The sequence below is a fragment of the Carlito syrichta genome, unplaced genomic scaffold, assembly GCF_000164805.1.
Source record: "Carlito syrichta isolate Samal-C Ts95f unplaced genomic scaffold, Tarsius_syrichta-2.0.1 Scaffold262725, whole genome shotgun sequence".
NCBI lineage: Eukaryota > Metazoa > Chordata > Mammalia > Primates > Tarsiidae > Carlito > Carlito syrichta.
Genome location: NW_007206821.1, coordinates 175,440 through 189,320, shown reverse-complemented (window position 1 = coordinate 189,320; position 13,881 = coordinate 175,440).

Genomic DNA, 13,881 nt, shown 5'->3' with positions numbered 1-13,881 from the left:
TTCAAAAAATAAAACATAAAACAGATTATCTTCTTTGAAAAGATAACTTGCGTAAAGATTTGGTGACATGCTTGTTGATTATATTCTATCAACTAGCACACTTGTAAAATGTTAAGAAATGTGATGTTATTATTCATTATTAATAATATTATTTTAAATCATGGATGCCCCCATTGCTACTCTAAGCTTCTACTCACCATGTACTACTCATCATCATACCTCAAACCATTTCTTTTAGTCCTGCCCGATAGTTCACTATAAGTTAACTTACAAAAGCTACTTCATTTGTAAAAAAAAAAAAAAAAAAAAAAAACTCACTATATCTAAAGGTATATACTGGACAAAGTAAAACTACAATCATGGAGCAATCTCAAAACTTTCCATATTTTTCTATCAAATGCCAAATGAGCTAACACATATAATTATACACACATACACTCAAAAAAGAAATGCTTTATAGACTGTGATACTTAGGTTTATTTCTTGTTTACAATAAGAATAACTTACAACAGTAAAATTATTTTGCAAAAGAAATAAAAACAAGACACCTATTCAATCACTAAAACACAATTAAATTGAGAAATAAGGATTCATGTGTGTATGCATATATGTATGTGTGAGTGTATCCAAAGAATAAAACATTTCCACTGGACTCAGTGAAATCATTTTTTTAAATAAACTACAAAACCTAGCCCAGTATTTAAGTTCAAGTAAAACCTCTGTGTTAAAGTTAATAGGGGGAGCCGGGTTCGGTGGCTCAGCCTGTCATCCCGCACCTTTGGGAGGCTGAGGTGAGTGGATGGCCTGAGCCCGCGGGTTCGAGACCTGCCTGGGCAGCGAGACCTCATCTCTACAATAAATCAAAAAAATCAGCGGGGTGTGGTGGCGCGCGCCTGTAGTTCCAGCTACTTGGAAGGCTGAGGCGGAAGGATCGCCTGCACCCAGCGGTTCGAGGCTGCAGTGGCCGGGAGCGGCCACTGCCCTCCAGTCTGGGCGACAGAGTGAGACTCCAACTCAAAAAAAAAAAGTTAATAGGGGGGAAAAAACTTAATGAATGCTTTAATATTCTTGCAATTATAAACAACTTTTTTTGGATAAAACTGAAAACTTATGCTCCTTCATTAAGTGATATCCCTTAAAGAGAGTAACTTTTGAGAAATGGCTTGTGCTACATTGTACAAATGCACAGAGCTTTCTTTTTAGTTTGTATATAAAATCTGAAAGGTGTTCATTTGGCTCTTAAGTCTAATTTAATTTTAGTTCTTAAATCTACTGGAGAAGCCAAGTAGAGAAATATACTTTTTTCCCCAAAACTTACACATTCTATTAATGTTCAAAAATATCAAATAATATTTTATATATTAGCATACAGTTTATTTTTACCCTAATTTTGTCATTCGTTCCTCACAACCCTAAGAGATGGTTGGTTATATTACCTTGTGAAAAATAAATTGAGGCTTACATGGTTAAGTGACCGACTCACCCAAGTCCTCTAAGCGAACTAAATATGAAAGTCAGGACCTGAAAACAGGTCTTCTGACTTCAAATGTAAAACTCCATTCACAATGCATGCTGGCAATTTAATATCAAACTTCATAGACATGATAAATATTAATACAACAGAAGTCAAAAAAACAGAGAGAGACAGAGGGATATGATGGAGGTACAACCATTGTACCACTTATGATCTGCTCTGAGTGAGGTGTAGTAAGTGAAGAAGAAAGTCTTGAGTATTGACTCTGAAGGAGATAAGATGGTCCTCTTTACAGAGCTGAGGAATGGATGCTATTGTCCTTGTGAAAATTCTATACTACAGCTATCAGTTTCTTCTCAATTAAGACTGTTAACCAGATCTGAATAGATTATAGAGTTCTAAATACTCAGTAACTGATATAAAGATTAATTGTTGAGAAGAGGTCTTTGAGCATGATTTTTTTTTTTAATTTGTCTAGCCTCTGAGCTACAGGAGCCTACATTATCTTCAGAGTTTTCTTCGGGATACTTAAGATGTGTCAGTAGAAAACTTGCACATAGGTAAAAATGGAAAGCTGCTTTAAAAGTATAAAACTGATGTTAAGTGAGTATGCATACAGTAATGCTGATCTAGATCAGCCACTAAAACAGCATTTGAAGAGCAGTGGAGGAGACAGAATAAATGTGTGAAACACTTCAAAGCCATGTAGAATCAGACTGATTTTTTGACAGCTGATAAAACTATAGAAAAGTACAGAGAAGGCACCAAGGGTTTGAAATAGCAGAAGTGACTTTTCTTTTTTTTTTTTTTACAGGTACCAAACCTGTTTTCTATTAATATTAGTTACCTATTGGCACAGAGAAATATTAAGTTGCTTTATAAAATTAAAACCCACAGTCAAAACAATAAAAAGATTACACAATCATAGTTCCACTGCCCCAAAATATCTCCTGTGACAAAAATTATTCCTCTAACTATGCTTCTTTTGTTTTCTTTCTTTGTTCCCTACTATCCCAGGAAAAGAAATGTTTTCCTTAAAGAAATTCAAATACATTCGACACATATAGTAACTTTATTAAATGAATCAACATGTTCATTAACAATAAACAAATACACAGATAAAATATGCATGTGCTGATTATAACTATTTATTGGCCACCTTCTATATGTAGCCTAGATATAGCAGAAATTTATGGATCCTAGCTTTAAAGAATCTGATGTTTACTTAAGAGCATCACACTAACAAATAACTATATAAAAAAGAAAGCGAGTCTGGTCATAGTGGCTCATACTTGTAATCCCAGAACTTTGGGAGACCCAGGTAAGTGGATTGCTGGAAGCCAGGAGTTCAAGACCAGCCTGGGCTACACAGCAAGATCTCATCTCACAGATGATGATAGATAGATAGATAGATAGATAGATAGATAGATAGATAGATAGATAGATAGATAGATGATAGATAGATAGGAAGGATAGGAAGGAAGGAAGGAAGGATGGAAGGAAGGAAGGAAGGAAGGAAAGTGTAAGACCTTGTCTCAATAAATAGATAGAAAAATAAATAGGAAAGTGAGAAACACACAGGAGAGGTAACAAGGTTTGGTAAATTAACGAAGGGAAAGGTCAGAGGTGGTTTCAAGATGGATAAGACATCTAAGGTTGACCTGGAAAAATTAGTTTTATTTGGTTAGAAAGAGACAAAAAGAAATGGTAATCCAGCCTGTGGAAATACAGACAGTAAAGGCAGGGATGTGAGAAAGCACATCCCGTCACCACAGATGACAATTGTTCTAAAATCTACAAGCACTGGGGGATCTGGTCTGCATGGGACACCCATAAGCAATGGACTGGCAAGAGATGAATCTGGAACTTTGGAATGAACCAAATCAGTAAGGTAGGCTAACTAAATAATTTAGCCTTTACTTCTTAAGTAACTGGCATCCACACACTCCAAGGTTTCACCCAAGGGCAGAGTTAGGCTGTTTAACTATACACCCTAAGGACTAAAAGTAAGACAGTATATGGGATATGAAGAAATCTTATTAAATAAACTCAGGATTTTCCTATTTCCAAAAGGTTTGCTTTGTTGCCAGAAAGTTGAGAGATAAATTTAGTGCTCAATTTCATTGAAAGAGCTTGTTTCATTTCTTTGCCTTCTAATTGATTTGTTATATTGCTTTTTTTACAATCTTATTTGATGTGCACTTTACTGCTATAAGTTGACACATCCTTTTTTGATAAGGTATACATCATACATAAATAAAATTAAAGTAACATTTGTCTTGGTACCAGGTAAGGTTATGGATGTAACACAAAGTTTCTGAAGAGAAAAGAGAATATGGAATTCACCCATCAAGTAAAGCTCATTCCTCTATAAATATTTCAGGGAAAGACAGCCATGATGAATTCAGATACCCGTCACCACAGATGACAATTGTTCTAAAATCTACAAGCATTGGGTTCAGCAACCTATCTTCTCACCTGGCTGTCCAGTTTGATCTTCCCTGTGAATTTCTGCTCCTATCATGATGCCAAAATGACCTTCTGAAACTTACAAGGCTTCCAAGGCTGCAGATATTTTCAGCTGTATCAGCCCTGTCTGTCACAGCATTCTGCATGATACTGAGTAGCAAAACTGGAGCCTCTTGTGCTAGCTAACCCTGACCTTTTAAACTTACAATATTTTGCTGCTGCTCAAAACTGGGTTTCCCCTCTCTGCATTATTTTGTGATGTTATTTCTCTTACTTAATTGTAAAGCATAACTTTTAATAATAAGTTGCTATTTTTCCTCACATGAAAATAAAACACCTCCTTCATGCATAGTAAACCTAATATTAGTTGCTGCTTTAAAGTAAATATTTACTGGCATCCATAAATAATTTTTTTCAATTGCTGAAAAGGTTTCTTAAATTTTGTGGCATTATTTCTGCAATGGCCAATTTGAAATTTGAGAGATGTCTAAATTTTATAACTATACTTACTATCTGTTTATGTTTACCATTATGTATTCAATGCCTACTACAGTCACTAGATTGTTAAAAAATTAATATTTAAGTTAATGTTGCAGAATCTGCATGTTTTATGTATTTCATTTTTCATAGTACAATTAAACTGAGATATAAGTGCTTAATTCTCTTGCAAAAAACAGTGTATTAGCATATAATCTTTTATATATACAAATATACATGCATGAGTGTCTATTATACATATTTTATATATATATATATACATATACATATATATATATATACACACACACATACACATCCCTGAGAACTCATGGTAAAGTAAGGTAAAATATTCTTCAAATTCATTAATACCAGGTCATTAATAAACAGAAAACTGTTGTTTTGAATATGAAGGAGACCCCCCAAAAATAGGAATTATCTTTTGGGGGTTGGGTCCCTCATAGCACATTCGGAATTTGTTCTTCTGGATCAAATGATCAATCAAAGTTTTTATCTAGAAGTTTTGAGAAGGTTGCATCATGATTTGTGAAAGAAATGTGACAAGTTGTGGCAAACAAGTGACTGGTTTCTTCTACCACAGCAAGGTATCTGCCCACACCAAGCCAAGTGTTTGGTAGTTTTTGACCAAAAACAGTAAGACCTCAATGCCACACCCTCTCTATTCACCGGATCACACCCTGAGCAATCTTTTGTGTTTGTTTCTCTGGATTAAGAACGTCCTCAAAGAGAAATGTTTTGCCTATGTAAAAGTGAAACAAAAAATGGCAGAAACCCTAGAAGGCATCAAAATTGGCAAGTTCAAAAACAGTTTTGAGCAGTGGAAAAAGTATCTAGATAGATATATTGCATCAAACGGAGAATACTTTGAAGATGACTGAAGTTTAAACATGTAAGAATAAAGACACAATTTTTTATAAATAATTTTCCAATTTTGAGGGGGTTCCCCCCCACATAGGTTAAAACTTAACACCAATGGAAGACAAAGGAAATGGAAATCAATTTATTATGACACATTAAAATTCTAAGTAGTTAATTATTGACTGTTTGATCTCAAGCCTTAGCAATCATTGGAGATTAATAATATATTTAAATATGCATATGTATATTAGTGTGTATTTTGTTTCTACTTAGGGTCTGTGACATACTATATTTTCACAAGTCTATACTTGTACCTCAATACAGAGAACGACAAAATGATATTAAATATAATATTTTAGAGCAAATTTATAAACTAACTCATTGGTAGGAGCACAGATCTCTTAGCTTCTCACATTTGTTCTATTCAATTGTTAGCTACAACTTATGCACAACTTCACAATCACTTATGGATTATATGGATATATCACAAAAAATCTGCACACCCTTGCACACACAGTAATGTTCTAATTACTCTACTAGGTATGGAGAGAAATGAGAAAAGACAATCAAAAATCTCCAAGTGAATGTAAAGCTATTCAATTTTCCATGACATGTTTGCTTATTTTAACATTGGCAACAAATTTCTATTTTTTAATGATGAGAAAATAAACTGAATTACTCTAACACCTTCAGTAATGATGTCGGACGGTTTATAAGAGCATTTGCAGCACTCTTTTGGGTCTCAAGACACTTCTTAAAATGTGCCCACTTAGCAAGCCATCAAACAGAGAAATTGACAGAATGCTGTGTCACTCAGAAGTGACATCAGAAACTTCACAGGTGGTAATGATTTTGAGTCTAAAAGTAGATTTTGCTGATCTTGGCGAGTGCTGGGGCAGAGGGTATTAGGTGTGAGTATAACTAATACTGAGCAAACCACACAGACAGATTAGGCCATTTGATATATCCCTCCTTTAAAAGTCAGAGAAACTTCAAAGTCCATTCCATAATCTCTGCTGTTTTATGACCACAATGCTTTTTTTTAAAAAAAGTCTTTCATACTGTGTCTCCTTCATTAAAATCTTTCCAGAATTAACTTGGAGTAGGTCTCAAATCTACATTGCTGTATTTGTGTACTTAATTCATACCATACCGATGAAAATAAACAAGCAGACAAATAGAAAGACTGCTGGGTTGGAATCTCAGCTCTCACAGTACCTTACCGTATAACCCTTAAGCAAATTTTCTAACTTTATTCTTTTCATGGCTTCATCTTCTTACCTGTGAGTCAGAAGGACAGCAACGTATACAACTTAAAGAACTGTGTATGAGCTATGTATGATCATGCATGTTAATGAATAAGTACCTACCAAAACATAGCTATTTTCATAATTATTAAAACTGCTAATGATCAGGTCTTGTTTTGCTTTCATTATTTCACTTATGAATAGCCCTTTTTCTCTAGGCCATAAATTTCAGAAAGTCAGAAACCATATCCATAATTTCCCTTAAAATATTCAATCAAAAACTTATAGTGAAATTTTTTTATGCAGAGGGCTTAAACAAATATTTGTGATTAAAAATGAATAATGGTAAGCAACAAAATAAAATTCTGAGTTTGTTTTCTATCCTAGAATGCTGATTAAATCCTGGAAACAAGGAACAAACACTTCACAGCTGAATGGGGTCTTATAGAATATGCATAGTTGCACTTTCACCATTTGAAAGTTTGGAAACTAGCCTACAAAATACAGCTTTATTCCCTGCACACAAAGAAAAGCTGGAGGAAAAAGAGCATCGTGTGCATATCTAAATCCCTTTGTCATTAAAGTTAAATACGACTCACCTCTCTATTTTTTTTTCTTCTGTGAACACAAAAGTTGTAGGCTCTGAAACTTGATCAGTCCTCAGTGTTTTAATCTGCTCTCAATCAGGGAGATAGCATGGAGAGTCACGTGAATTGTAAGACCCTCCTTAATTAATCCTGTCTATCTAATTTAGGATAATACTACAGTCGGAGCATGCTTATTTATTTATTAAGTACTTAAACAGAAAATATAAATGGTTTACATGATGAGTCACATCATTTTAATAAGTTGTGAGTTTATTTTGCCTTTTCTCTAACATATACAAAATGTCTAAAGAGTTAATATGCCTATTGAATGGTTTTAAGCAAATTCCACACTCTGCCCACAAATAGCCTATTCTGGTCATCTCTGGGCCCACTTTGTTTTGCGCATACATTATTTGTGAATATTTCTATCACTACATTAGAAACCACTTTGAGAACAGGAACATCTTACGTCTTTATTCTCCAAAGGGCATAGCATGACAGGTAGCATGTGGGCACAGCACTCAATAAATATTTGCTAAGTAAGAATGCTTTCCTTTGAAGCCAAAAGCAAGAACTCTTCCATTTTACATGAACTTTTTTTCTCTAAACAATATGTAATTTTATTTGGTATATGTTCTAGGTAGCTCTATGAAGAGATAGATTTGTTAGCAAAGTGACTTGTCTCTAACAGAACAAGTCTTCAATTAATAGCTCATCTCTGAAAGTCATAGGCTGTGTCGCAAGGATAATCACAGAGTACACAGGCTGATGTATGAAAATGATATAATGTGAAAGCATAAAATCACCACACAAGGATGATCTATAAACTCAGAAAGCACTCTGGAATGACCCCTATCATTTCTTGGTGCACTTTATATGGTGCCACATTATGGGTGAGAAAGAACACTGTCTTCAAACTTCACAAAAAGTTTCCCCTGAGGGGATCCCAAATGTATCTATCTACTGCCAAAATGCATTGTTATAACACACCACAATATCGCAAGCCCTTACCATATCTGCCGAAGACAAGAGGCCTGGTTTTTTTTTTGTTTTTACAAATCCAAGAAACAATGACTATAAATATTTGGTGAACTATATGCTGTTTGCAATTCAACAGTAGAGCAAAAAGATGAAAGTATGATTGACAGCCTTTTAAATAAAATGTATACCTTCTTGACTTATATCAATTGTTGTATGGGTGACGTTTTAAAAATTACTGTACCATAAACATGCTACATTCATTCCCAGAAGAATCATAAAGCGGGGAGGGGGGAGGGGGATGCTGGTTTTGAAGAAAGAAAAGGCCTGGCTTCGATTCAGTTCAGCTGTTCACCAGCTGTGTGATTTTAGACAAGGAAATTAACTTCTCTGAGTCTCATGTCCTCATCAGTATCAAGAGGATGATGATGCCTACCTCAAAGGCCTCTTCACTGATTGTTTATCATCACTCAGTCTTTCGCAAAAAAGAACGTAAGTTGGCAATGCCTCACTTAAAGAAGATGCTCCAAGTGCTTTATCTTCGGATCTGTACCAGAAGCCACCTCCTTCACACAGCACGCCCGGCCATTCAGTTCCACAAAGACCTCCCTCTTTGAATGTCCCTTCTTCTTTGAGTTTTCTCCCTTGGTACTCAACTCTATAGTGCCTGATATTGTTAATTTTTTGTGTCTTTCTCCCCAACTCAATTATAAGTCAAAGAAAGATAGAAACTATGTAATTACACTTTGGATCCTCCTCTCTTATGACCTGCTACAATCCTTTGACTGACTCTAAAAGGTGCTCCAAGTATGTTTGTTAATGGACTATTTAGCAGAACACAAAGGATGAATTGATTTCTCTTTGGCCTTACTGCTAACATGGTAAAGAAACATTTTAAGGGAAAAAACCTCAGCACTTAGTAATCTTTAATCCATTACTTAAAAATAGGCACATTATTTTTTCTAAATTAATTGCTACCAATAAATTGTTTACTTTTAAAATCTCAGTCCACAAAACTATATTTCTCTGAGATAGTCATTTTCCATAAACAATTTTCAGCAAATATGGTCCCCCCGAAAGTATCATGCAGAATTCTATTTGAGGTGTATGCTTTTCTATGGTCTCAATTACTGTTCTGCACTTTTCAAATTATTTTTTGGAAAGGTCATGCAATGCCTCAGAGATGCTACAAGTGGATCAGAGATTTTCTTATATTAACTGTTGTTCACTTTTGCTATGTTCATCAAATCTCTTAAAGTCTTTTGCACAAGGTATATAAAACCAAATGCCTTATCTGAATGCACTAAGTTGACAATGCAATTTTCCCTGAATGTTATAGCAGTGAAATTCAAAAATGGCTCAAAATAATTTGGAGTACATCTGTCTAGTCAAAATTAATCAATGGCAGAATAAAATAGAAGGCTAATAAAAATGTCTAATTTTAACACTGCTTACACTTAGTTACTTAAAAATGAGAATTTTCTAAGCATTATTTAATGATATAACAAAACAGATTTTCACCTTACTGTATCTTTATAGCATAAGACAAAACCCAGATAAGAAAAAAAAGTTTAATAGAAAAAGGCACGTACTGAGTGTGGTTTTGAAATTATACTAATATACACATAAAAAAGGAAAAATAAAATGTTGTCAACATTATTCTCTAGCTTTATATAAACATGCTATATTTAAAGGCCTATAAATTGTGCAATTTCTATATTATTTTTCATGGATTTAGACAATCTGATAAATAATAAGTGGTAAATGTTTATAAATAGAATATTTTCCATGAAAACTGTCTTGATTTCATGGAAATTTCTTTCTATATATTAAATACAACACAATCTGTCATTGCTCTGACAATTTCTGCTTAAACTATGTTAAACCATTTATTTGTAAAAAGCATAAAAGGACCTTAAGTAAAAAGGCCTATGAGTACTCCAATAAAGCTTTCTATTCTAGTTGAAATATAACTATCCTCATAACTCCAGATAACCATTAACCAAATGCCACTGCTTATTTATTCCCATATGTAAACCATTCTGTTTATAGGAGTGACTGATTATTAAGGATTTTTATTTCCAGAAAGAAGAATGCCACCGTTATACTGATACCTTCCCTAAAATAGCAAGGTCTGAGAAGTATAAATGTCAGCCACATTGAGCACATTGCAAACTCGTTTTATCATGTATCTATCTGCCACCTTGTTTATCACCAAGGATAGGTCACACAGGCGTTCTGAGTGTACTTTTAAGAAGGGAGCAGAATTGCCTGGTTAACTTTGAAACATTTCCCAGAAAATAACAAAATACCCCAAAAGATGAAATTCTGTTTACTGTAGGGTTACTTGGCATAAAGAATCCGATGATCTTCTATCAGCCATTAGATACTGTGCTCTAAAAGACCTTGGCACAGAAATGAAATACTTTAAGAATTTAACATGTATCTTCCATTTAATCAAGTTATAATCCCTAATAAGACATAACTGTTTTTGTCTCTTACTAATATTTTAAAATAAAATTTTTTCCACTCACAGAACTCACAAGTAGCAATGTGATGAACATGGACAACATTAAAGTTTTAAATAAAGAATTTCTGCTGGGCAACAGAGTGAGACTCCGACCCAAAAAAATTTAAATGAAGACCAAAAAAAAAAAAAAGATTTTCTGGCTGATAAAAAGTTTTTAAAAATTCTTACACTTTTAAAATCATTGTTAATAACCCCATTGCCTTTAATGTCCACATCCAATCAGATGCTACAACCTAAGGACTCAAAGCTTATCACATTTTCCCCAGCACACATGTCCTCCTTTTCACGCTTGAGTCTTTTGCTTCATAAATCCCTCATCTATCCTACACAACCACCGTCTCCACTTCATTCTACAGGTACCCTATTCTTCCCCTAAAGTGCCATGAAAACACAACCCCTGTAAGGCTACTTCCCTAACCACCTTTTTGATGTTCCCCACTGTGTATCAAACTTACTACCTGTTCCTCAATGATCCCCAAAGTGTAGAATCAATATCCATTTCTCACCGGATTTCTCATTTCTTCCTATCCTATTAATGTCCCCCAAGCCTCTTCAATGTCTACCCATTCTTCTCCTCAAGTGCAACTCTTCTAAAATAATCCAAATATGTAGTGTCCAATCTCTTATCAGCTCCCAATACAAGTATTTTTAATGTTTTTATTAATTGACATAAGAATATGGGTTCTAAAACTGGACTGCTTTGGTTCAACTCCTTGCTGTGCTACTTACTGGTTAAGTACTCTTGCACAATTAACTTGACCTATCTGTGCCTCAATTTTCCCATCTGTGAAACAAGGATATTAACAGTACCTATCTCATAGGGTTGTTCTGAAGAATACATGAATTAATTCATAAACCTTAGCCTGATACATAAAAACTGTTAAAATATGCTAGCCATCATTATTATGGCTATTATTCTCATCACTGTTCTGTATATATCATTGGAGGCAAGACAATAACATTACTTAAAAACATAAACATTGGAATAAAGAAAATTACAACCCTCATAGTTCTTGACAAAAAGAGTTCTTCTAGTCATGCTACTTAATCTTTAAGATAAAGGTCATAAGGTCTATTTCACAACTGTAGGAAAAAATTAAATATTTTATTTTTAAAAAGTATGGCAAATGGCAACTTCTATTATTTTAGTAATAGGAGTTATTACTTTTATTATTTCTATTATCACTTAATGTCTATAATTTCAGATTTAGAAACTAAGGCACAAAAAGATTAAATGTTTTTTTCCCAAATTCTATTGTTTCTTCCAAGAAATAGATAAAAATTCAAAAAATATATGAAAATAATAATAATAATACTGATATCATCTCTTACATGTACAAAGGAGTTTCACTTTTTAAAACAAGTTATCCCTCACTGAGGCCTGTTTTAGTTGTTCTACCCACACTGGAATAAACATTAGACTTTCAAAACAAATTTAGATAGAGTATTTATAGGAACTGATAGTAAATCGTTTCAGAACTTGGCTTTTTGAAACCAAAACTTAGTAAATAGAAATATCAATAAAAGAGCTGTTGGTAGGGAATGATTGAATTGCAAGTCTGCCCAATAACTTCAAGCTTTGCCCACCACCTTTGCCCCACAGCAAGCCTATGCCCCCCTATTTGTTACGTGGCTGGACTACCCTCCTGCTTTCTTTCTACTAGGCTAAGAGTTCTTCATCTACATAGAGTGCTAAAATGTCATTGTAAAGCTAATTCTTTTCTCGTAATCAGACAAGACAGAAACAAATAAAATGCTAATATATCATCTTCACTATCATCAACAATGTTGATAGATTATTGGATATCTGTCTGAAATTTTTTAATCCAATTAGTTGTGAATGACCTGTAAGTTCTAATACAGAACTACATTCAAAAATTGTCTTTGATAATATTCTAAATATGAATACAAACTGCTTGTGGCCTTATTTTGTCATCCTTGCTATAGAACATAGAGCAAGCTTATGACATGCATTGACTATTAAACTACTTTAGTGGCTACAAAAGCTGATATTTTACAGTATTCGGCAGCAAAATTAATAACAAAAATCTAGCATGGGGCATCTGGAAACCAATATACTTCTCCTAGACTTAAAAAAAAAAACTAAATAAATAAGCTAGAAGATGTACAAAAATATCTGTGTCTGGATGTTACATAGAAACACACAGAAAATATGAAACTATCACTGAATAAATGTAATTAATGCTTTAACAGAATAATATTTTGGTAAGGTTGAAAAATAAAGAATTCCTTTTGTTTCCCATTCTTTACGCATTTAGAACTGCTTCCTTTATCACATGTATGTAGGTCAGAGCTACATTAAGACTCTCTTATCTGAACTTTCATACTGTGTTACCTAGACATTGTCTATGAAATAACACTTGCTACTTTACAGTTGTATTTCAAAGTTTTCATACCAGATTGTCCTTTTTTTTTTTTTTTTAAAGAGTAAGGTATATCTTGCTTAAGTTTGGTATACTTCACTAAGCCTAGTGTGACATTTTTGCCACAATATGTATCTACATATATATAAATCAACTTTACATGATAAAACAATATTTTAACTCAGCAATGTAATTTTTATTTCATAGGCTTAAATTTGTCCCCATAATCCTGCTAGCTCTTTAAGACAAGCATATTTTTAGTTAACAGCTTTCAACTTTTAGAAGTGAAAATGTAAAGAAAATTCAGTGTCAAATATTTAATAACATGTTATAACATCTAGGTGATTTGAATAAATTAACTTTGCCTTGAGGAAAGTTATATTTTCACATATAAATTGTGTCTTCACATTTCATAGGAGCATGGATTTTGTGTATCTTTATCAACTATTATTCACTTCTCTAGGTATATAAAAGACACGTCTCTCAGTTTCTTAAAAGAATGTCAAAAGGGATGACAGTTTTTCTTTTGGAACATATAAGCATGACATTATTTCAGGAACATCTTTACCTTTGTGGAATAATTGATCTCCCTGAAAATGTAATTCTCTACTCTATCCAATATGGCTACATTTCATTTTGAGATTAATATATCCTGAACTGTTTTAAAAAGGGAGAATCATAGAAACCTAGAGGATGATCTCAAAAATAGTGGGAAAAAGAACCAAATACACAACGCCTAATACTCTAACACAAATCTTTCAAAGATTATTTTTATGGTTGTCACAAGCACCTATGATGAGATGCCTCTATAAAAATAAGAACAATTAGCTACAAGAGATGTACTGGATCTCTTAAA